The sequence below is a fragment of the Malaclemys terrapin genome, chromosome 15 (assembly GCF_027887155.1).
Source record: "Malaclemys terrapin pileata isolate rMalTer1 chromosome 15, rMalTer1.hap1, whole genome shotgun sequence".
NCBI lineage: Eukaryota > Metazoa > Chordata > Testudines > Emydidae > Malaclemys > Malaclemys terrapin.
Genome location: NC_071519.1, coordinates 8,639,246 through 8,661,488, shown reverse-complemented (window position 1 = coordinate 8,661,488; position 22,243 = coordinate 8,639,246). Strand labels below are relative to the sequence as shown.

General features: G+C 47.5%; 1 long non-coding RNA gene across 1 annotated transcript; it reads right to left on the bottom strand.

Moving 5' to 3' along the window:
- Positions 1-17,730: 17,730 nt before the first annotated feature.
- On the bottom strand, positions 17,731-22,120 carry LOC128823128 (uncharacterized). The gene is made up of 2 exons (XR_008441680.1): positions 20,252-22,120; positions 17,731-19,292 (listed from the first exon to the last, which is right to left on the bottom strand). It is a non-coding gene; the product is annotated as an uncharacterized LOC128823128 (long non-coding RNA).
- Between the last annotated feature and the right edge of the window lie 123 nt (positions 22,121-22,243).

Genomic DNA, 22,243 nt, shown 5'->3' with positions numbered 1-22,243 from the left:
TGGATAAGTCTTTCAGCATGTATAGCCCTCCCTAATTGGATTTTAAATTATGAGTACCAAAGGCACCTTGTTGCCATTGCCCCTGCCCTGCCATCTCCTCCATTACATTATTACCCCTGTAACACATCCAAATATAGACAATGCCATATATTTGATAAAACCAATGGCCAAGGCCTTCACACTTTAGTGATTTATTTAAATATTGTTTGAAAAAAAATTTTATAAGGATATCCCATATAAATGAACAATTGAATGGAAAAGAATGGATCAGTGGAGATGAAAGTATATGATATCACTAATAGTGAATTCCAAGAATCTGTAATTGCAATTGATGGGTTCTATAGTGAAGTAGATATGATGGCTGTTCCTGGAATTTGCACTGTGTTAAATGAGAGAGGCCCTTATTGTTATTTGGACACCCAATTAGTGAACAATTAAATGAATACCCAAAGAGTTTGTTTTGCCACTGGAAATTTTACCTGCATAGAAATTATTCCAGTGACTAATAATGTTACTTCCGCCCTTAGTTCTACGACCCAGAAGTTGCTGACAGAGATGGTATTGAATATCACTGAGGCTGGGAAGGCATTGAAGTGGGATCTAGCATGTTCAGAAATTCAGGATTTCCTGAATGACCAGCTAATGGCCATTCAGAATGATCTAGAGCATCAGACTTGGCCCACTGCCCTTACAGACACATCAGGAATACCATCTGATCTGTGGCCATGGAGACATACTTGGATACTTTCTGGGTGGAAGTGCAGATGTTCTCAGTGCTCCTTCTAAGTATATGGACCGGTTGCGGGGGTTGTGGGCTCCCACATACCGAATCCTGCCGGGTCCATGGGGAGGATGCATGTGGGATTGGGTAATTCACCGAGATATCTGGGAAACTAGACCTCCTGGTATGCCCAATCGATTTTTAGTTCAGTGCTCCTGGGATTACATCTGACATTTGGATGGGGTTAGGGAGTCAATGGACATTTTGGCCGTTAGAATCCCCACAGCTTCAGTGTATCCGTAAACTGAAGCCAGGAGCCGTTGTTACTCTTCATGACTACATTTGCTGGGAGGGTAGAGGACAAGGAACTACCCTGACATGATCAAGCTAATGATAGCTGTGTGTATGTTAAAGCCACCACATTGCAAGACATACATTTTAATCTCATTACCACTGCAGGCAATCATATTATTTACTGGCCTGCAGATAGAATTTTGCAAGTAGCCCTTAGGTTCCAGATATCCTTTAATTGGACTAGTTTAGTACCTGATCGATTTCAAAATTTGCTTTCACTTTTACCAAAGGTTCAGAAAATCTCTGAAATACAAGGGCAAATTCACATGCTTCAATATATATATTAAGTTGAAAAGTATGCCTTTCATACAGCTTATAGAGTGTCCACTTTATGTACTAAGTATGATGTATTGTGTTTTATGACTAAGACTGTACAACAACCCCATCATATTATTGCTATGGGAATATTATTGTTTGTGTTGGTGTTAATTAGTGTAGGAGTATGTTATTGTTGTTGTAAAGGACGTAATAATAGTAATACCTTTCATGTCCATGCTAATCATGCATTGTCATTACATCCAATCAAAACCCTTAAGGTTGAAGCATCTGAAGTAGAATCTAAATTCAAAGAGTTAATGCAAATAGAGGTTTGAAAACGTTTGTTGTACTAATAGTACAAAAGGGGGGGTTGTGGAAGCAGAGAAAGAACTGACAGGAAGGGGATGCAATGTATGACAGTTCGTTAGCAAGAGTCAGGCTAACTGTAACCCTAATAACGTGAGATTTGTAGAAACGAGGAATGTCTGAGGCGAGTGGGAAAGAACTGTGTGAGACGTTGTTGCAACCTTGTGTAGATAATGTGTAGATAATATGGAATGTAGACTAAAAGTCTACATTAGTGAGCAAAACAAATATCAGAATGACCTATGTATAAGCAAAATGCAGCTGTTGCTTATTATTGTCTGTAACAAAAGGTATAAATGCTTGCTGTAATTGTTTACCTGTTGAGAGACCTGTTTAGCTCTCTCCCTCTACGCAATTGCTTGAGAAAATAAAGTATCTGACTCCAAACAAAAAGTGAGAACTCTGTTATTCTCCGACAGCCTGCTCCCCCCACCGCCAGCTCACCTACCTGCCCACCTTCTGCCACTGCCCCTATCCCCACTGCTGGCTCATCCTCACTCCCCAGCCTGCCCCTGGCTTCTTCACCACCCTGCCCAGCTGCCGGCTGGCCAGCCAGCCAGCCAGCCATTAGCTTGTCCCACCCCATCGCTTGCCTACTTATCCCCCCCGGGCCGCACAGTGAGCCCATGTGGGCCACATGTGACCCGCGGTCCATATGTCGTGCAGGCCTGAGCTAGATCATATCACTACAACTGTCCCTGCTCTAGGTAGGCAACTATTCTCCACACTTCTAGTGAAGTCTCTTCTGACAAGAGAGGGGGCGTGTGTGTTAGGACTATTAAGCTTTACTGCTGGCTATGTGGGGAGAAGAGAAGACCCCCGAATGAAGAAAACAAATTCTGCAGACTATAGAATCTATGATGTGACTGGGCTGTGAGTGGGAATCTACAAATGCCTGTCTCGTTGCTCTGCCGGGGTTTTGGACAGAAGACAGAGCAGATGATAGGCAAATAGCCTGGAGGCCCTGCAGTGCACCTGTTAGTATAGTAGAGTTTAGCATCCCATTAATCAGTCACAAGGTGGGGCTGTGTGTAAAATACTCATTTAAACGAATTTCAGCCAGGCGTGGCAGAGCATTAAAAGACCTAATGTTGAATGCATCTGGTGTGTGTAAGCAAGCTCTGTAGCCAGTCCCTGTCTAGTACAGAGGAACATCATTATCTTCAACTCAATGGCATTTCTCTTATTGTCCGTGGTTGGGTCAATCAGATGTGCTGATGCATTTGTTTTTTAATATGATAGTCTATAATTTTCATTCACAAACACAGTGCACAAAACAGAGATCAAATCTCATGGAGCATAAATGAAGGTACCTCACATTCAGCAGAATGTGCCATATTAGAGATGAGATTTGCACTTCCGAAGACAGACAATGTCAGCTGGGAGGGGAGTGTAACATTGACCAACCAGCTTTACACTCCCATACATTCTGGAACTTTGTCTCTATTGCCTGTGTAATTTAAACCATCCCACACCCGACTCCCTACCAGCCTCCACCTATGCCTGACAAGTTCAGCTTGTGTTTGGATTCTATCAAACAGAGCAGTGAGTTCCAGCAAGCATTTTTGACTTCTTGCAAGGATTTTCTTGAAAAGTGTGTGTTTGTGTGTGTGTGTGTGAGAGAGAGAGAAAGAGGATGTTTGTGAGTAGCATGTTTGGCCACTAATATTACAGCACTAAAACCAAAAGTGACAGGAAGTTTCATAGCAGCATTTCCACCTGTGTGGAGACACCCCAATGAATATCTGTTCCATCGCATTAAGCACTCAGCCAAAATTACCTAACATCCAACTTCTTCACAAACCTTCAGTTGAGTTCTCTATAGGAGGGAGCTTCTAGGAATTGGTATTCCTGGCTGCAGGTTGGGTCTGGCTTCCCCCAGCCTTCGGATCCATGTAATACATGATCCCAAGGGGAGCCATCTCCTAGAGCTTCCCCATGTCCCGTGGAACTCAGGACAGTGAGAAACATGTAAGTTATCTGTAAGGTGAAAATTTATGTAAACCATGAAAACATTTCTCGTTTAGTTGCAGTAGAGGGAAGACTCATAATTCCTATAAGGCCAAATGCTGATATTTCTGTGGATGTCTGCTTATACAGGGAAATTGACAGTTGATATTGATATCAGCAATTTCTGGGTATCATTTATATAAAGATGTGCTCTTTAATAGTCTATCAAATTTATCATTCAGCAATGTAGTATCTGCCCACTTTTATCAATGTGTATGTAGAGAGGATATCAATAATTCTCTGAATTCACACATGGGCATGGTCCTCCCCTCCTCTTGCCCTGCCCTCGGTTGCTCTGTGGCGTTTAAGCCTTTCCTTAGAGCTGTAAGCAACAGCTGTCTCTGCTCTAGGGCCCAGAGGAGGAAAGATGTGCTGGGCTCCAGCCTCGGACTCTCTCTCCCTCCTGCCTTTCCCTGACTATTAAGCCTGGCCCTGGTACTGCTTCCCTTAAGTGCCGTGTAGGGAAGAGGGAGAACATGGCAGCTGCAGTTACAAGGACCAAATTGTGGGCATCAGGTGAAGCAGCAAGAAACACAACCATCAGGTCAACCCGCAGGAATCTCACATCAGACTTAAATTCTAGGGCCCCAACCTATTGAACCAGCCAGACCAAAGACCTAGCTCTAATGGGCATCAGTCACCCAGCAGGAAGGAAAAAAAACCTCACTTTGGTGCACCTAGGAACAGGGAAGTCAAGCATGTTGAGGCGTTACAACAAACCAACATAGCACCAGAAGGTCCCACTGAGATTTGAACTCAGATTGCAGGATTTAGAGGCCTGAGTGATCATCATTACACCATGGGACCTATAGCCATTGTTTCTTCAGGACTCCTGTGACCCTCAGATGGTCAGTTTGCACTCTGCATTCATTGCTTCCCTCCAACTGCTTCCTCTCTTGGGACTCTTTCTCCTACCCTTGACATTGAACCCAGCTCTTGTTGCTGCTAACACCAACTGGCAGAAGGCCCTATAAGTGCCCTGCCTGAGGGGAGGCCAATGCATGTGGTGGGCCATAGGCACCGCAGGTTTTAACGCTGTTTGCTTCCTTCCCCATGCCTCTTACTTAGCCTATATGGAAGTACACCTATGGCTGCGGATATGAATTTGTGGACACAGCATTGTGCAGTGGGCTTCCAAGACAGCCTGTAATTCAGCAAGGAGTTTGCAGCTGGGCCTGGCCTGGAGGCAATCTTCTCTTCACACAGCGGGTGGGGGATGCACTGGGACCAGCTCCTGGCTCTTTTTTGTGAACTGGTTCCCCATGAGGACACACCAGAGATCACTGCAATCTACATAGGGAACAACCACCTGGAAATATTCTCCAGGCCCCAGGTGATTTGGAAAGTTAAACCTGATATTGCACAACATAGAACTATGGGGCCAGGTCCCATAAGAAACAAATGGGAGCAGGGGAAGAGAGAGCACAGAGAAGAGAAGGAGAGATGGGACAGAAAAGTCTCTAGAGAGGGAGCAGCTGGCAAGAACCAAGGAGTGCAATGGACAACAGGCATGGCAGGTCTGTAGAAATTTTGGTAGTGCCCAGAATGCACAGAGCCTGCACCCCCAAACTCTACCCCCACATGCCTAAGGCTCTGGGAGGAATATTGGGTGGGTGGGGGGTCATTGGGGGTGCAGGGGATTTGGGTGAAAGCACTGGGAGTTTGGGTGCAGAAGGGGTGAGAGGGTGGGCTCTGGGAGGGAGTTTGGGTGGGGGAAGGGGTCTGGGCTGCAGGCTCTGGGATGGAGTTTGGGTGCTGGGTGCAGGCTTTGGGCTGGGACAGAGGGTGGGGATACAGGGGTGTGGGGGTGTGGGTGCAGGCTCTGGGAGGGAATTTGGTGGCAGGAGGCAGTGTGTGGGAGGGGGTAGGGGTGCAGGCTCTGGGCATTGTTTGGGAGCTGGAGGAGGTGTGTGGGAAGGGGGTGAGGGTGAAGGCTCTGGGATGGAGTTTGGGTGCTGGGCGCAGGCTCCAGGCTGGGCCAGGGGTGCAGGAGGGGGTGAGGGGTATAGGCTTTGGGATGGGATTTGGGTGCAGGCTCTAGGCCTGGGGTGCAGGCTCTGGGAGGGAGTTTGGGGACAGGAAGGTGTGCAGAGGGAGGAGGTGCAGGCTCTGGGAGGGAGTTAGGTGCAGGCTCTGGGCTAGGGAAAGCAGTGAGGGGGTATAGGAGGGGTGCAGGCTCCGGGAGGGATTTTGGGTGAAGGCCCCTGGCTAAGGCAGGGGCTGGGGGTACAGAAGGGGTGAGGAGCATGTAACCAGTCATTTCATAGGGCAGAATTTTAAGGCTATTAAGATTTGGGGAACTATTCTTCCTAGCATCTTCCCTTTGTAGATTTCAGAGGCGTTCACACACTCACACCCACTGAGCCGCACTGTTACACCCCAATCTAAAAAAAGGAACAAAACGTTTCTAAGATTATAAGGGGTTGGATCTCTGCACCTCTCGGTCTTTGGATTCACCTGGAGTAGGAACTGTAGCTGCAATTTAGGAACCAGGTAATGGCATAGGTGGTCCAGCACTTCGGGCTAGCAGGCTTTTCAGGTACATGGAGACGACTGAAGGCTGCATAGTCTGTAGACATTGTGCTTCATTCCCCAGAGGGGATCAGTCCTGGGATCCTGGCAGTCAGTCTCTCTGAGGCTATGTCTACACTGGCAGAGGTACAGTGCCGGGAGATACAGTGCGGCTCAGAGAGCGCTGAAGGGAAACCATTATTGTGTTCGCACTGTCAGCTGCCTGCGCAATAGCGTGTTCACACTTGTGGCACTTGCAGCGGTGTTCAGAACGGTGCACTCGGGGCAGCTATCCCACTGAGCATCACTTCCTCTTCTGCCACTAAATGTCGGGAGAAGGCAGAGGGGGTTGCGGGGCATCCTGGGTCCTGTCCCAATGCCCCGTGATGCATTGCTTCGCATCCCAGAAATCCCTGTGCTTCCATCCGCATTTGGCCCCATCGTTCAATGGTTGGTGTACTGCGCATTCTACCTCTTCGTGCTGCAGGAATGGATCCAACACAGGTGACCAATATACTACGTGTCACGAGTGGCACTGGAGTTGTTCCTTAAAGTACAAAAGCGGAGGAGTTCAACATTGATCTCACCACATATAGTAGCTATGACATGAGATTGCTTGTGGCATTCATGGAGGTGCTGACCACAAGGGAACGACGCTTTTGAGCTCGGGAAACAAGCAGTGAGTGGTGGGATCACATTGTCATGCACATCTGGGATGATGAGCAGTGACTGCAGAGCTTTCGGATGAGGAAAGCCACAGTCATCCATCTAGCCCAGTGAGCTGCCTGAGAGTGACCAGTGCCAGATGCGTCAGAGGGAATGAACAGAACAGGCTTGTTGACCTGCAAGGTGAGAGTCTTTCACCCTTACCTTTAACTTTATTGTTGTCAATTCCTACTTATCCTATCTTACCACACCTCCCCCAAGATCTCTGGGCAAATCAGATGTGAACCACTCCTTTGATACAGATGTATCCCAATCCAGCTGAATAGAGGCAGACTTTGGGCCAATGTCAGTTTGGAAAAGGCCCGCTTAACCCAGCAGGTTTCTCAAAGTAGCTGTTGCTGTGAACCGCATGTAGTGTGGATGTGTGAACCCCAAAGATATCAAACATGAAAGAAACACAAGGCCAGTTCTGAGGAGATTTCCAGAGCCAGGCCTGTGGGTTAAACGGCTGTGCTCAAAAGGAAAAGGGGCCCCAGGACCTATAAAAATAACTGGTTGCAAAAACAAAACAAAAATTACATTAAAAAAAACAAAAACAAACAAAAAACTCAGAAAAGCTACCATCACACATCCATCACCATTGCAGATTTTGACATCTCCTGCCTGCTGTGACATCTTTGCTTTGCAAACAAGAGACACGAAGAACTCTGTGGCTGTTACCCTCTAACTGGCTCACTCACTCACTCATGCCCATCACCCCAATCGGGGTATAGGCCGCCAACCACAGATCTCCAGAGTCCTCTATCCTGGGCCATTTGCTCTAGCTGGTTCCAGGTATAGCCTATTTTTATGTTATCAGCCTGAAGGTCACGTCGCCAGGAAGATCCAGACCTTCATAAATAGTTGCCTTAGAAGGATTCTCCAGATCCGCTGGCCAGACACAATCAGCAGCAACAGCAACATCTATCTGGGTAAAAGTTTCCAAATCTTGTCTCAAATAATTTTCCTCTTAACAGAAGATTTAAAATTTATCAAAATAAATTCCATTTGAAATAGAAATAATTACAGTCTATACTAGGTCTCTATTCTCGTACATGCTATTTCTCTCACATATTCCCCCACTCTAATTCCTTTTGGAGTGAGGTTTTAATTTCAGGATTAGCCACTATTTCCTATATAGTAGGAGGGGCAAGGAGAGAACTAGAAGAAAACCTGAATTATATTGTAACACTGAAAGTTATCACAGATCAGCCTCTTACGTTACACTAATTAACTTCATGTTTAATTTCATTGTCACTGGTAACAACTTATTCAAAGGTTACAAAATATAAACTCATAGGGCAGTTTTCTCTTAATTCCCATTTCCACCCAGTCAGCTTGGTGTGAAGTCACATTCTACAATAACCTAGAAGCCTTCCATTTCTCTGAGTTCATTTCATAGATTCAAGGACTGGAAGGGACCTCGAGAGGTCATCGAGTCCAGTCCCCTGCCCACATGGCAGTATCAAATACTGTCTAGACTGTCTAATTTCTTCCTGGGTCTTCCCCCAGAAGTGTGGGTGGAAGGGGTCTCACACTATGTGGGAAAGCTGCATCATGAGAAAAACCACCTGTTCTCTATTTTTGCATTTTCTAATTTTTCAGAGTAGCAGGAGGTGGAGAAGTGATACAAATGCATTCGACTTCCTAGCAAAACTAAGAAACCAAAGCACAGACTCTGGCCTCAGCACTCACATTTCCTGCAATCTGAACTTGGAATCTGATACCCTCACTGGCTACCACCATTTGCCCAGCATGGAAGTGCTTCTTGTCCAACAAGGAAGCCAGACTGGGACCCATAGGCATGGAATGGCTCTGAAAGAATCAGTTGTTGCCTGGGAGTAGCCTGTGGGGAGTTCCCACAGAGTGTTTTTGCCTTTCAGGCTTCTGTGAGAAGTAAATACAATATCTGAAGACACTTTTAGGCCTGGTCTACACTACGAGTTTAGGTTGAATTTGGCAGCGTTAAATCGAATTAAGCCTGGAGATGTTCACACAACGAAGCCCTTTTTTTTTTTTTTTACTTAAAGGGCCCTTTAAACCGGTTTCTTTATTCCACCTCCGACAAGGGGATTAGCGCTAAAATCGGCCTTTGCGGGTCGGATTTGGGGTAGTGTGGACGGAATTCGATGGTATTGGCCTCCGGGAGCCATCCCACAGTGCTTCATTGTGACCGCTCTGGACAGCACTCTAAACTCAGATGCACTGACCATGTAGAGAGGAAAAGCCCCGTGAACTTTTGAATTTCATTTCCTGCTTGCCCAGCGTGGAGAGCACAGGTGACCGTGCAGAGCTCATCAGCACAGATAACCATGATGGAGTCCCAGGATCGCAAAAGAGCTCCAGCATGGACAGAACAGAAGGTACGGAATCTCCTCGCCATATGGGGAGACGAATCAATGCTAGCTGAACTCCGTAGCAGTAAACAAAATGGCAAAATATTAGAAAAAGTCTAAAAGGCCATGAAGGACAGAGGCAATAACAGGGACGCACAGCAGTGCCGCGTGAAAATTAAGGAGCCAAGGGAAGCCTACCACAAAGCCAGAGAGACAAACGGAAGGTCCAGGGCAGAGCCGCAAACATGCTGCTTCTACGCGGAGCTGCATGCCATGCTAGGGGGTGCAGCCACCACTACCCCAACCATGTGCTTTGACTCCATCAATGGAGAAACACACAACAGGGAAGAGGTTTGGGGTACGAGGAAGATGAGGATGAAGACAATGAAGATAGCTTACAGCAAGGAAGCGGAGAAACCGGTTTCCCCAACAGCCAGGATCTGTTTATTACCCTGGACCTGGAACCAGTAACCCCTGAACTCATCCAAGGCGTGCTCCCAGACCCTGAGAGCACACAAGGGAACTCTGGTGAGTGTACCTTTGTAAAGATTACACATGATTTAAAAGTGTTTAATGATTAATGATTAATTTACCCTGGCAATCGCGGCCAGTACAGCTACTGGAAAAGTCTGTTAATGGGTATGGGGATGGAGCAGAAATCCTCCAGGGACATCTCCAGAAAGCTCTCCTTCCTGTACTCCCAAAGCCTTTGCAAAATGTTTCTGGGGTGGGGGAGGCTGCCTTATCCCATCCGCCATGATAGGACACTTTACCACACCAGGCCAGTAGCATGTAGTCTGGAATCATTGCATAACAAAGCATGGCAGCGTATGGTCCCAGTGTTTGCTAGCATGCAGACAACATCCATTCGTTATCTCTCTTTGTTATCCTCAGGAGAGTGATATCATTCATGGTCACCTGGTTGAAATGGGGTGATTTTATTAAGGGGACATTTAGATGTGCCCGTTCCTGCTCTGCTGAACAGAAATGTTCCCCGCTGTTAGCCACGCGGTAGGGGGAGGGATGAAGTGATCATCCCAGAGAATTGGGTATGTGTGAGTGTGTGGGCGGGCGGGTAGTTGGGTTTGTGCTGCATGTTAACCTGGAAACCACAGCCCCTCCTTTTACATTGCAAACCCATTTTAAATGGCCAACCCAATGGGTGTTCGGTATGAGAAATGAGGGCGCTACTGTTTGAAACCATTCCCACATGTTAAGAAGGTTAAAAAAGCCAAAAGACTGTGGCTTACCATGGCTGCCTGCAGGACGAGATCTGTTGCCTGGCACTGCTTGAGTGATCTCTCTCACCAAACCGGCAGGCCTTCAATATAAGAGGAAAAATGCGACCTTGTAACCAAAGCACATGTGCTGTGTAATGTGAACAGCAAAATTTAACATGGAAGAGTGTACCCAGTGTTCTCTAAAATGTTTCTTTTTTAACCACCTCTCTCTTTCTCCTCCAGCCGCTGCAAATGTTTCTCCTTCACAGAGGCTAGCGAAGATTAGAAGGAGAAAACGGCGGACTCCGGATGATATGTTCACGGAGCTCCAGCTGTCCTCCCATGCTGACAGAGCACAGCAGAATGTGTGGAGGCAGTCAATATCAGTGCAAAAAAGCACAATATGAACGAGAGGAGAGGTGGTGGGCTGAATCGCGGGCTAAACAGAGCAACTGGCGGGCTGAAGAGGATAGGTGGCGTCAGCTTGCTGACAGAAGACAAGAGTCGATGCTCCGGATGCTGGAGCATCAAACTGATATGCTCCAGCGTATGGTTGAGCTGCAGGAAAGGCAGCAGGAGCAGAGACAGCCACTACAGCCCCTGTATAACCAACAGCCCTCCTCCCCAAGTTCCATAGCCTCCTCACCCAGACGCCCAAGAATGAGGTGGGGGGGCCTCCGGCCACCCAGTCACTCCACCCCAGATGATTGCCTTCAATAAGTGTTAAAGTTTTAAACTGCTGTGTGTCCTTTTCCTTCCCTCCTCCCTGACCCCTTCCAGGATACCTTGGCAGTTATCCCCCTAGTAGTGTGATGAATTAATAAAGAATGCATGAATATGAAGTAACAATGACTTTATTGCCTCTGAAAGCGGTGCTCGAAGGGGGGAGGGGAGGGTGGTTAGTTTACACGGAAGCAGAGTGAACCAGGGGGTGGGGGTGGGGGGGCGGAGGGTTCATCAAGGAGAAACAAACAGAAGTTTCACACTGTACCCTGGCCAGTCACAAATCTGGTTTTCAAAGCTTCTCTGATGCGCACCGCGCCCTGCTGTACTCTTCTAACCGCCCTGGTGTCTGGCTGCGCGTAATCAGCGGCCAAGCAATTTGCCTCAACCTCCCACCCCGCCATAAATGTCTCCCCCTTACTCTCACAGATATTGTGGAGTGCACAGCAAGCAGCAATAACAATTGGAATATTGGCTTCGCTGAGGTCTATCCGAATCAGTAAACTGTGCCAGCACGCTTTTAAACATCCAAATGCACATTCCACCACCATTCGGCACTTGCTCGGCCTATAGCTGAACAGGTCCTGACTACTGTCCAGGCTGCCTGTGTACGGCTTCATGAGCCATGGTATTAAGGGGTAGGCTGGGTCCCCAAGGATAACGATAGGCATTTCAACATCCCCAACGGTTATTTTCTGATCCGGGAAGAAAGTCCCTTCCTCCAGCTTTTGAAACGGACCAGAGTTCCTGAAGACGTGAGTATCATGTGCGTTTCAGGCCATCCCACGCTGATGTTGGTGAAAGATCCCTTGTGATCCACCAGGGCTTCCAGCAGCATTGAAAAGTACCCCTTGCGGTTTATGTTCTTGGTGGCTTGGTGCTCCAGTGACAAGATAGGGATATGGGTTCTGTCTATCTCCCCACCAGTTTGGGAGCAGCAAAGAAATCAAGTATGTCCTGCACGTTTCCCAGAGCCACTACCCTTGATATCAGCAGGTCTTTGATTGCGTTGGCTACTTGGATCACAGCAGCCCCCGCAGATTTGCCCACTCCAAATTGATTCCCGACTGACCGGTAGCTGTCTGGTGTTGCAAGCTTCCACAGGGCTATCGCCACTCGCTTCTCAACTGTGAGGGCTGCTCTCATCCTGGTATTCTGGCGCTTCAGGGCAGAGGAAAGCATGTCATAAAGTTCCTTGAAAGTACCCTTACGCATGCGAAAGTTTTGCAGCCACTAGGAATCGTCCCACACCTGCAACACGATGCGGTCCCACCACTCTGTGCTTCTTTCCCGGGCCCAGAATCACGTTCCACGGCATGAACCTGCCCCAGTAACACCATGATTTGCACATTGCTGGGGCCTGTACTTTGTGAGAGGTCTACGTCCATGTCAATTTCCTCATCACTCTCATCGCCGCTCTGCAATCGCCTCCTCGGCTGGTTTTTCTTTGGCATGTTCTCGCTCTGCATATACTCCAGGACAATGTGTCTGTTGTTCACAGTGCTCATAATTGCCGCGGTGATCTGAGCGGGCTCCATGATCCCAGTGCTGTGGCGTCTGGGCTGAAAAAAGGTGCGAAACTATTGTCTGACCGAGGGAGGGAGGGGCGACTGATGACATGGCTTACAGGTACAGGGAATTAAAATCAACAAAGGTGGCTGTGCATCAGGGAGAAACACAAACAACTGTCACACAGAATGGCCCTCCCAAAGATTGAACTTAAAACCCTGGGTTTAGCAGGCCGTTGATTTCATGGAGCGAGGGGAAAGCAAATCAATACAGAACAAATCTGGTCCCATCTATTTTTTACATCTTGAGCTGGTAGCAGACGGTGCAGCATGACTGATGGCTATCGGCATCTTGTGGGTGCTTGGCAGAAGATGCTGTACTACGACTGGTAGCCATCATTGTCAAGATGGTTCAATAGGACTGCTGGCAGGACTGAGTCTCCAGGAGACAAAACATGTCTGCCCAGATGCCTCTGATCGAACTCACTGAGGAATACGATGATGATGGATACCAGTCGTAATACACCATCTACTGCCAAAAGACAATTAGCTGCTGCTGTGTAGCGATGCAGTACCACATCTGCTGGCACCCAGATGACATATGGTGACTGTGAGCTGAGCTGAGCGGGCTCCATGCTTGCCGTGGTATGTTGTCTGCACAGGTAACCCAGGTAAAAAGGCGCGAATTGATTGTCTGCCGTTGCTCTGACGGAGGGGGAGGGGCCTGACGACATGTACCCAGAACACTGTTTTTGTATCATTCAAGCAATGGGATATCAACCCAGAATTCCAATGGGCGGCGGAGACTGTAGAAACTATGGGATAGCTACCCACAGTGCAACGCTCCAGAAGTCGATGCTAGCCTCGGTACTGTGGACACAGTCCGCCGACTTAATGCACTTAGAACATTTTATGTGGGGAGACACACAATCAACTGTATAAAACCAATTTCTATAAAACTGTCTTCTATAAATTTGACCTAATTTCATAGTGTAGACATACCCTTAGAAGGAAGACATGGATACTGAGTGATCAGCTGTTGTGACCTGCACAGGATGTGCCATGTTTGTCTTTCTCCCAGAGGATAGAAGCAACCTTGTCTGTAAAAAGTGCAAACTGGTCTCCTTATTAGAAGGTTATAGGACTAGAGATGCAAGTATGAACCTTGCGTTGCATCAGAGAAAATGAAGACTTCCTGGACAGAAGTCAGTGTTTGGTTCTGGAGGGACAACATACTGAAGAAGCAGAGAGGGCAGTGTAGAACAGGGAAGAAAGCTGGCACCATGTGACCTCCAGAAGAAGAATGAGGAGAACCCATGTACCCCCAATGCAGATAGAGGTAAGAAACCGTTTTCAAGCTCTCTGCACAGGTTCTACTGTGGCAAATGATTTTGAAGAGCAATCTAGGGATCAGAAGGAGACCCCATCGACCAGAAGGCATGAGATGCATTGTCCTAGGGATGGGGGTTCCATGACCACCACTCCCAAGAGAAGGAGACGGGTGGTGATGGTCAGAGACTCCCTCCTAAGGGGGACAGAGTCATCCATCTGCTGACCCGACTGAGAGACTCGAGAAGTGTGCTGCTTGCCTGGAGCTACAATTCAGGATGTGACTGAGTGTCTGCTGAGACTGATCAAGCCCTGGGACCGCTAGCCCTTCCTACTTCCCCATGTGGGCACCAATGTTACTGCCAAGAATGACCTTGAGCAAGTCACTGCAGACTACGTGGCTCTGGGAAGAAGGATAAAGTAGTTTGAGGTGAAAGTCATGTTCTCGTCCATCCTCCCTGTTGAAGGAAAAGGCCCAGGTAGGAACCGTCGAATCGTGGAGGTAAATGGGTGGTTACACAGGTGGTGTCGGAGAGAGGGCTTTGGATTCCTCGACCATGGCATGTTCCGGGAAGGATTGCTAGAAAGAGATGGGAAGAGCATCTTCACAGGCAGCCTTGCTAACCTAATGAGGAGGGCTTTAAACTAGGTTTGCCAGGGGATGGTGACCTAAGCCCTGAGGTAAGTGGGAAAGTGGGATACCGGGAGGAAACACAAAGAGGAGGATGCAGTGGGGGGCTTCCTGATTCATACTGAGAAAGCAGGGCAATCAGCTTCTTATCTTAGGTGCATGTAAATGAACACAAGAAGCCTTGGAAACAAGCAGGAAGAATTGGAAGTCCTGGCACTGTCAAAGAACTATGATGTGACTGGAATATCAGAGACTTCATGGGGCAGTTCACATGACTGGAGCACTGACATGGATGGGTATAAACTGTTCAGGATGGACAGGCAGGGGAGGAAAGGTGGAGGAGTTCCATTGTATGTAAGAGAGTGGTACGATTGCTCAGAGCTCCAGTATGAAACTGGACAAAAGCGAGTTGAGAGTCCTTGGGTTAAGTTTAGAAGTGAAAGCAACGTGCGTGATGTTGTGATGGGTGTGTGCTATAGACCAGGAGCATGAGGTAGACAAGACTTTCTTCGGACAACTAACAGAAGTTTCCAGATCACAGGCCCTGGTTCTCGTGGGGCACTTCAATCACCCTGACATCTGCTGGGAGAGCAATACAGCAGTGCACAGACAATCTAGGCAGTTTTTGGAGAGTGTTGGAGATAACTTCCTGGTGCAAATGCTGGAGAAACCAACCAGGAGCCATTCTCCTCTTGACCTGCTGCTCACAAACAGAGAAGTATTGGTAGGGGAAGTAGAAGTGGGTGGCACAGCAACCTGGGCAGCAGTCACCATGAAAGGGTTGAGTTCAGGATCATCACAAAAGGAAGAAAGGAGAGTAGCAAAATACGGACCCTGGACTTCAGAAAAACAGACTTTGACTCCATTAGGGAATTGATGGGCAGGATCCCCTGGGAGTCTAAGATCAGGGGGAAAGGTGTCCAGGAAAGCTGGCTGTATTTTAAGGAAGACTTATTAAGGGCACAGGAACAAACCATCCCAATGTGCAAAAAGAATAGCAAATATGGCAGGCAACCAGCTTGTTTCAACAGTGAAATCTTCATTGAGCTTAAACACAAAAAAGAAGCTTACAAGAAGTAGAAACTTGGTCAGATGACTAGGGAGGAGTATAAAAATATTGCTCAAGCATGCATGGGGTGTAATCAGGAAGGTCAAAACACAACTGGAGTTGCAGCTAGCAATGGATGTGAAGGGTAACAAGAAGGGTTACATAGGTATATTAGTAACAAGAAAAAGGTCAGGGAAAGTGTGGGACCCTTAATGAATGGGGGAGGCTGTGACGTTGTGCAGTCTATATGGTTTTATAAAAACTTGATAATAAGTCAATATAATGTAACAGTTTTAGAGAAAATACGGTAATAAGTGAATGTAACGTAACTGGGATATGCTTCATGCAAAAGGTCTCTTGTAAGGTATCATTACAAAGCTTATAATCTACTGAGTATGATCATCTGATTTGTATAAATGTACCACTCTTGTATCTAAAACTAGAAATATAAAATGTAACTCTGAGGGCCTATTGTAATTGTGTAAAGTGTGGACCATTAATGATGGTTTGGAATCTTGATGACTCCCATTGTCTGCAGATGGCTGTATTTACCTGTGAGTCTTCCTGTATATGTGTGTGCTGGCAAGTGAGTAATGAAGTCTTGCAGTGACATGTGATCATGTCACCTGAACTGGAATCCATCTTTAACCTGGTGCTTTTCCAGTGAGGGGGGGTGGAAACCCAGAGAGACAAAGAGATCCCGCCTTATGCAAAAGATATATAAAGGGGGGAAGAGAACAGAGAAGGAGAGGAGCCATCATGAAGAATCCCCTAGCTACCACCTGAGCTGCAACAAGAGCTGTACCAGGGGAAAGAATTGTGCCCAGGCCTGGAAGGTGTCCAGTCTGAGAAAAAAACTTACTGAAGCATCTCTGAGGGTGAGATTATCTGTATTCAGTTTGATTAGGCATAGATTTGCGCATTTTATTTTGCTTGGTGACTCACTTTGTTCTGTCTGTTACTACTTTGAACCACTTAAATCCTCCTGTCTGTATTTAATAAAACCACTTTCTATTTAGTAATTCACTCAGAGTATGTATTAATACCTGGGGGAGCAAACAACTGTGCATATCTCTCTATCAGTGTTATAGAGGGCGAACAATTGATGAGTAAAGCTTATGCAGGGTAAAACGGATTTATCTGGGTTTAGACCCCATTGGGAGTTGGGCATCTGAGTGCTAAAGACAAGCACACTACTGTGAGCTGTTTTCAGGTAAACTTGCAGCTTTGGGACAAGTGATTCAGACCCTGGGTCTGTGTTGGAGCAGATGAGAGTGTCTGGCTCAGGAAGACAGGGTGCTGGAGTCCTGAGCTGGCAGGGAAAACAGGAGCAGGGGTAGTCTTGGCACATCGGGTGGCAGCTCCCAAGGGGGTTTCTGTGATCCAACCCGTCACAGTAAAACACAACTGGAGTTGCAGCTAGCAATGGATGTGAAGGGTAACAAGAAGGGTTACATAGGTATATTAGTAACAAGAAAAAGGTCAGGGAAAGTGTGGGACCCTTAATGAATGGGAGAGGCAACCTAGAAACAGATGTGGAAAAAGCTGAAGTACTCAATACTTTTTTTTGCCTCGGTCTTCACAGAGAAAGGGTATGTCTACACTATGGGATTAATCCGAATTTACAGAATTCGAATTTTGGAAACATTGTATAAAGTTGACCTGTATGCAGCCACACCAAGCACATTAATTCGGTGGTGTGCATCCATGTACCAGGGCTAGCATAGATTTCCGGAGCGTTGCACTGTGGGTAGTTATCCCATAGCTATCCCATAATTCCCGCAGTCTCCCCCGCCCATTGGAATTCTGGGTTGAGATCCCAGTTCCTGATGGGGCAAAAAACATTTATGCAGGCAGTTCTGGGTACAGCTTCACCCCTCCCTCCATGAAAGCAACGACAGACAACTGTTTTGTGCCTTTTTTCCTGGGTCAACACAGCAGACGCCATACCATGGCAAGCATGGAGTCGCTCAGCTCAAGACAGCAGTCATGAACATTGTAAACACCTCGTGAATTCTCATGCAGTTTATGCTGAACCAAGACCAGAAAAATGAGGTGAGGAGGAGGCGGCGATGGCAGCGCAGTGACAAGAGTGATGAGGAGATGGATATGGACACGGACACAGAATTCTCTCAAAGCGTGGGCCCCGGGGCTTTGGAGATCATGTCGTTAATGGGGCAGGTTCTATCCATGGAACGCCGATTCTGGGCCTGGGAAACAAGCACAGACTGGTGGGACTGCATAGTGTTGCAGGTGTGGGACGATTCCCAGTGGCTGCGAAACTTTCGCATGCGTAAGGGCACTTTCATGGAACATTGTGACTTGCTGTCCCCTGCTCTGAAGCACCAGAATACCAGAATGAGAGCAGCCCTCACAGTTGAGAAGCGAGTGGAAATAGCCCTGTGGAAGCTTGCAACACCAGACAGCTACCGGTCAGTAGGGAATCAATTTGGAGTGGGCAAATCTACTGTGGGGGCTGCTGTGATGCAAGTAGCCAAAGCAATCACTGAGCTGCTGCTATGAAAGGTAGTGACTCTGGGAAATGTGCAGGTCATAGTGGATGGCTTTGCTGCAATCGGATTCCCTAACTGTGGTGGGGAAATAGATGGAACCCATATCCCTTTCTTGGCACCAGAGCACTAGGGTACCCAGTACATAAACCGCAAGCGGTACTTTTCAATGGTGCTGCAAGCACTGGTGGATCACAAAGGACGTTTCACCAACATCAACGTCGGCTGGCCTGGAAGGGTTCATGATGCTCGTGTCTTCAGGAATACTACTCTGTTTAAATGGCTACAGCAAGGGACTTACTTCCCGGACCAGAAAATAACTGTTGGGGATGTTGAAATGCCAATAGTTATCCTTGGGGACCCAGCCTACCCCTTAATACCATGGCTCATGAAGCCATACACAGGCAGCCTGGACAGGAGTCAGGAGCTGTTCAACTACAGGCTGAGCAAGTGCAGAATGGTGGTAGAATGTACATTTGGACCTTTAAAAGGTCGCTGGCGATCGCTACTGACTTGGTCAGACCTCAGCCAAACCAATATCTCCCTTGTTGTTGCTACTTGCTGTGTGCTCTACAATCTCTGTGAAAGTAAGAGGGAGACCTTTATGGCGGGGTGGGAGGCTGAGGCAAATTGCCTGGCTGCTGATTACGTGCAGCCAGACACCAGGGCGATTAGAAGAGCACACTAGGAAGCGCTGCGCATCAGAGAAACTTTGTAAACCAGTTTCATGACTGGCCAGGCTACAGTGTGAAATTCGTGTTTGTTTCTCCTTGATGAAAACGTGCCTCCTCTGATCTTCCTGCCGCCACCTCTCATCTCGAGCGTCTCTCCTCTCCTCACATTGGTCCCCCCTGTCCTCACGTTGGTCCCTCATGTCCTCACGTTCACTGGCATGTTTCCTATACTTTGAAACCGTGTCCTTCCACTCATTCAGATGAGCTCTTTCACTGCGGGTGGATTCTATGATTTCCGCGAACATCTTGTCTTGCGTCCTCTTTTTCCAACACCTTATCTGAGATAGCCTTAGGGACGGAGGAGGGAGGCTTGAAAAATTTGCAGCTGCTGGAGAAAGGGGAAAAAAGGAGAGAATTTTTTAAAAAGATACATTTTACAGAAGAATGCTTATACTCTTTCATGGTGTACAACAATATTCACATTACATAGCACATGTGATTTTTGTGCAAGGTCGCATTTTGCCTCTTAATATTGAGTGCCTGTGGCTTTGCTGCTAGAGATCACAGACGCAGGTCTGGGCAACAGAATTCAGCTTGCATGCGGCCATGGTAAGCCATTGTCTTTCACCTTCTGCGCCCTCCTTTCCCACATACCAAGCAAAGCCAGTTGACTGCTGTGGTTTTCCTGTTAACCTTCAGCAGCAGAAAAAAAATTAACCCCCGCCCCCCATCCAATTCTCTGGATGATAGCTTTACCCCTCCCTCCACCGAGTGGCTGGTATCAGGGAAGATCCCTCCTAGCCAAACGTGAAAAGCTCAGGGCAAATCCCCCCCACCCCCCAGCCACGCTTGGCTAACTGCAGGGAAGGATTTTTTTTCAGCCACAGGCAAACAGCCCTGTAGGAACGGCCAACTCTGTCCCCTTAATTAAATTCCCGTATTTCAACCAGGTTAGCATGAACGATATCACTCTCCTGAGGATTACACAGCGAGATAAAGAACGGATGTTGCTTGAATGCCAACAAACACCTGGAGCATACACTGCCAGGCTTTGTCATGCAATGATACCAGATTACTTGCTACTAGCATGGCGTGGTCAAGTGTCCTACCATGGAGGATGGAATAAGGCTGCACTGCCCAGAAAACTTGTGGAAAGGCTTTTGGAGTACCTCCAGGAGAGCTTCATGGAGATATCCCTAGAGGATTTCTGCTCCATCCCCAGACACGTTAACAGACTTTTCCAGTAGCTGTACTGGCCGCGAATGCATCCCAAGTCCTCGGGGAAAAGTAATCATTAAAAAACACTTGCTTTTAAACCATGTTTTATATTTTAAAAGGTAAACTCACCTGAGGTCTCTTCCATGGGGTCATGGTCCTGGATACTGGCTTAGGAGGGTACTTCAGTCAGGCTGAGAAAAAGATCCTGGCTGTTGGGGAGAATGGAGTGCTGTGTCCGCTCCACAAGCTCGTCCTCCTCTTCCCCGTCCACAGAAACCTCAGGTGTGGCTGATAAGATTACCCCCACCTCGGAATCCACGGTCAGAGGTGGGGTAGTGGTGGCAACCGCCCCCCTGGAATTGCATGCAGCTCGGTGTAGAAGCGGCATGTCCGCGGCTCGGACCCGGAGCGACCGCTTGCCTCCTTTGTTTTTTGATAGGCTTCTCTGAGCTCCTTTACTTTCACGCAGCACCCATCCGAGTCCCTATTGTGGCCTCTCTCCATCATGCCCTTGGAGATTTTTTCAAAAGTTTTGGCATTTCGTCTTTTCGAACGAAGTTCTGCTAGCACTGAATCCTCTCCGCATATAGCCATCAGATCCAGTACCTCCCATACGGTCCATGCTGGTGCTCTTTTTCGATTATCGGCCTCCAGGGTTATCTGTGCTGATGAGCTCTCTGTGGTCACCTGTGCTCTCCACGCTGGGCAAACAGGAAATAAAATTCAAATGTTCGCGGGGCTTTTCCCGTCTACCTGGCTAGTGCATCCAAGTTCAGACTGCTGTCCAGAGCGGTCACAATGGTGCACTGTGGGATAGCTCCCGGAGGTCAATACCATCGAATTGCGTCCACATTAACCCTAATTCAAAATGGCAATATCGATTATGGCGCTACTCTGCTCATCGGGAAGGAGTACAGAAATCGATTTTAAGAGCCCTTTATTTTGAAAAAAATGGCTTCGTTGTGTGGATGGGTGCAGGGTTAATTCAATTAAACGCTGCTAAATTTGAATTAAACTCATAGTGTAGACCAGGCCAAAGTCAGCTCCCACACTGCTGTCCTGGGCAACACAGTATGGGGAGGAGGTGAGCAGCCCTCAGCAGTGAAAGAACAGGTTAAGGACTACTTAGAAAAACTGGACATGCATAAGTCCATGGGTCCAGATCTAATGCACCTGAGGATGCTGAGGGAATTGGCTGATGTGATTGAAGAGCCATTGGCCATTATCTTTGAAAACTCATGGCGATCAGAGGAGGTGCAGGATGACTGGAAAAAGGCAAATATAATGCCCATCTTTAAAAAAGGGAAGGAGAACCCAGGGAACTACAGACCGGTCATCCTCACCTCAGTCCCTGGAAAAATCATGGAGCAGGTCCTCAAGGAAACCATTTTGAAGCCCTTGAAGGAAAGGAAGGTGATGAGGAACAGTCAGCATGGATTCACCAAGGGCAAGTCATGCCTGACCAACCTCATTGCCTACTATGTTGAGATAACTGGCTCTGGGGATATGGGGAAAGCAGTGGATGTGATATATCTTGAGTTTAGCAAAGCTTCTGATATGGTCTCCCACAGTATTCTTGTCAGCAAGTTAAAGTACAGATTGGATGAATGGACTATAAGGTGGATAGAAAGCTGGCTAGATTGTCAGGCTTAACATGTAGCGATTAACAGCTCAATGTCTAGTTGGCAACCAGTATTAAGCGCAGTGCCCAAGGAGTCAGTCCTGGGGCCAGTTTTGTTCAACATATTTATTAATGAATTGGATGATGGGATAGATTGCACCCTCAGCAAGTTTGCAGATGACACTAAGCTGGGGTGAGAGGCAGATATGCAGAAGGGGAGGCATAGGGTCCAGAGTGACCTAGACACATTAGTGGATTGGGCCAAAGGAAATCTGATGAGGTTCAACAAGGACAAGTGAGAGTCCTGCACTTTGGACGGAAGAATCCCATGCACTGCTACAGGATGGGGACCGACTGGCTAAGCAGCAGTTCTTCAGAAAAGGGGATTATAGTGGATGAGAAGCTGGATATGAGTCAGCAGTGTGCCCTTGTTCCCAAGAAGGCTAAGAGCATATTGGGCTGCATTAGTAGGAGCATTGCTAGCAGATCGAGGGAAATTA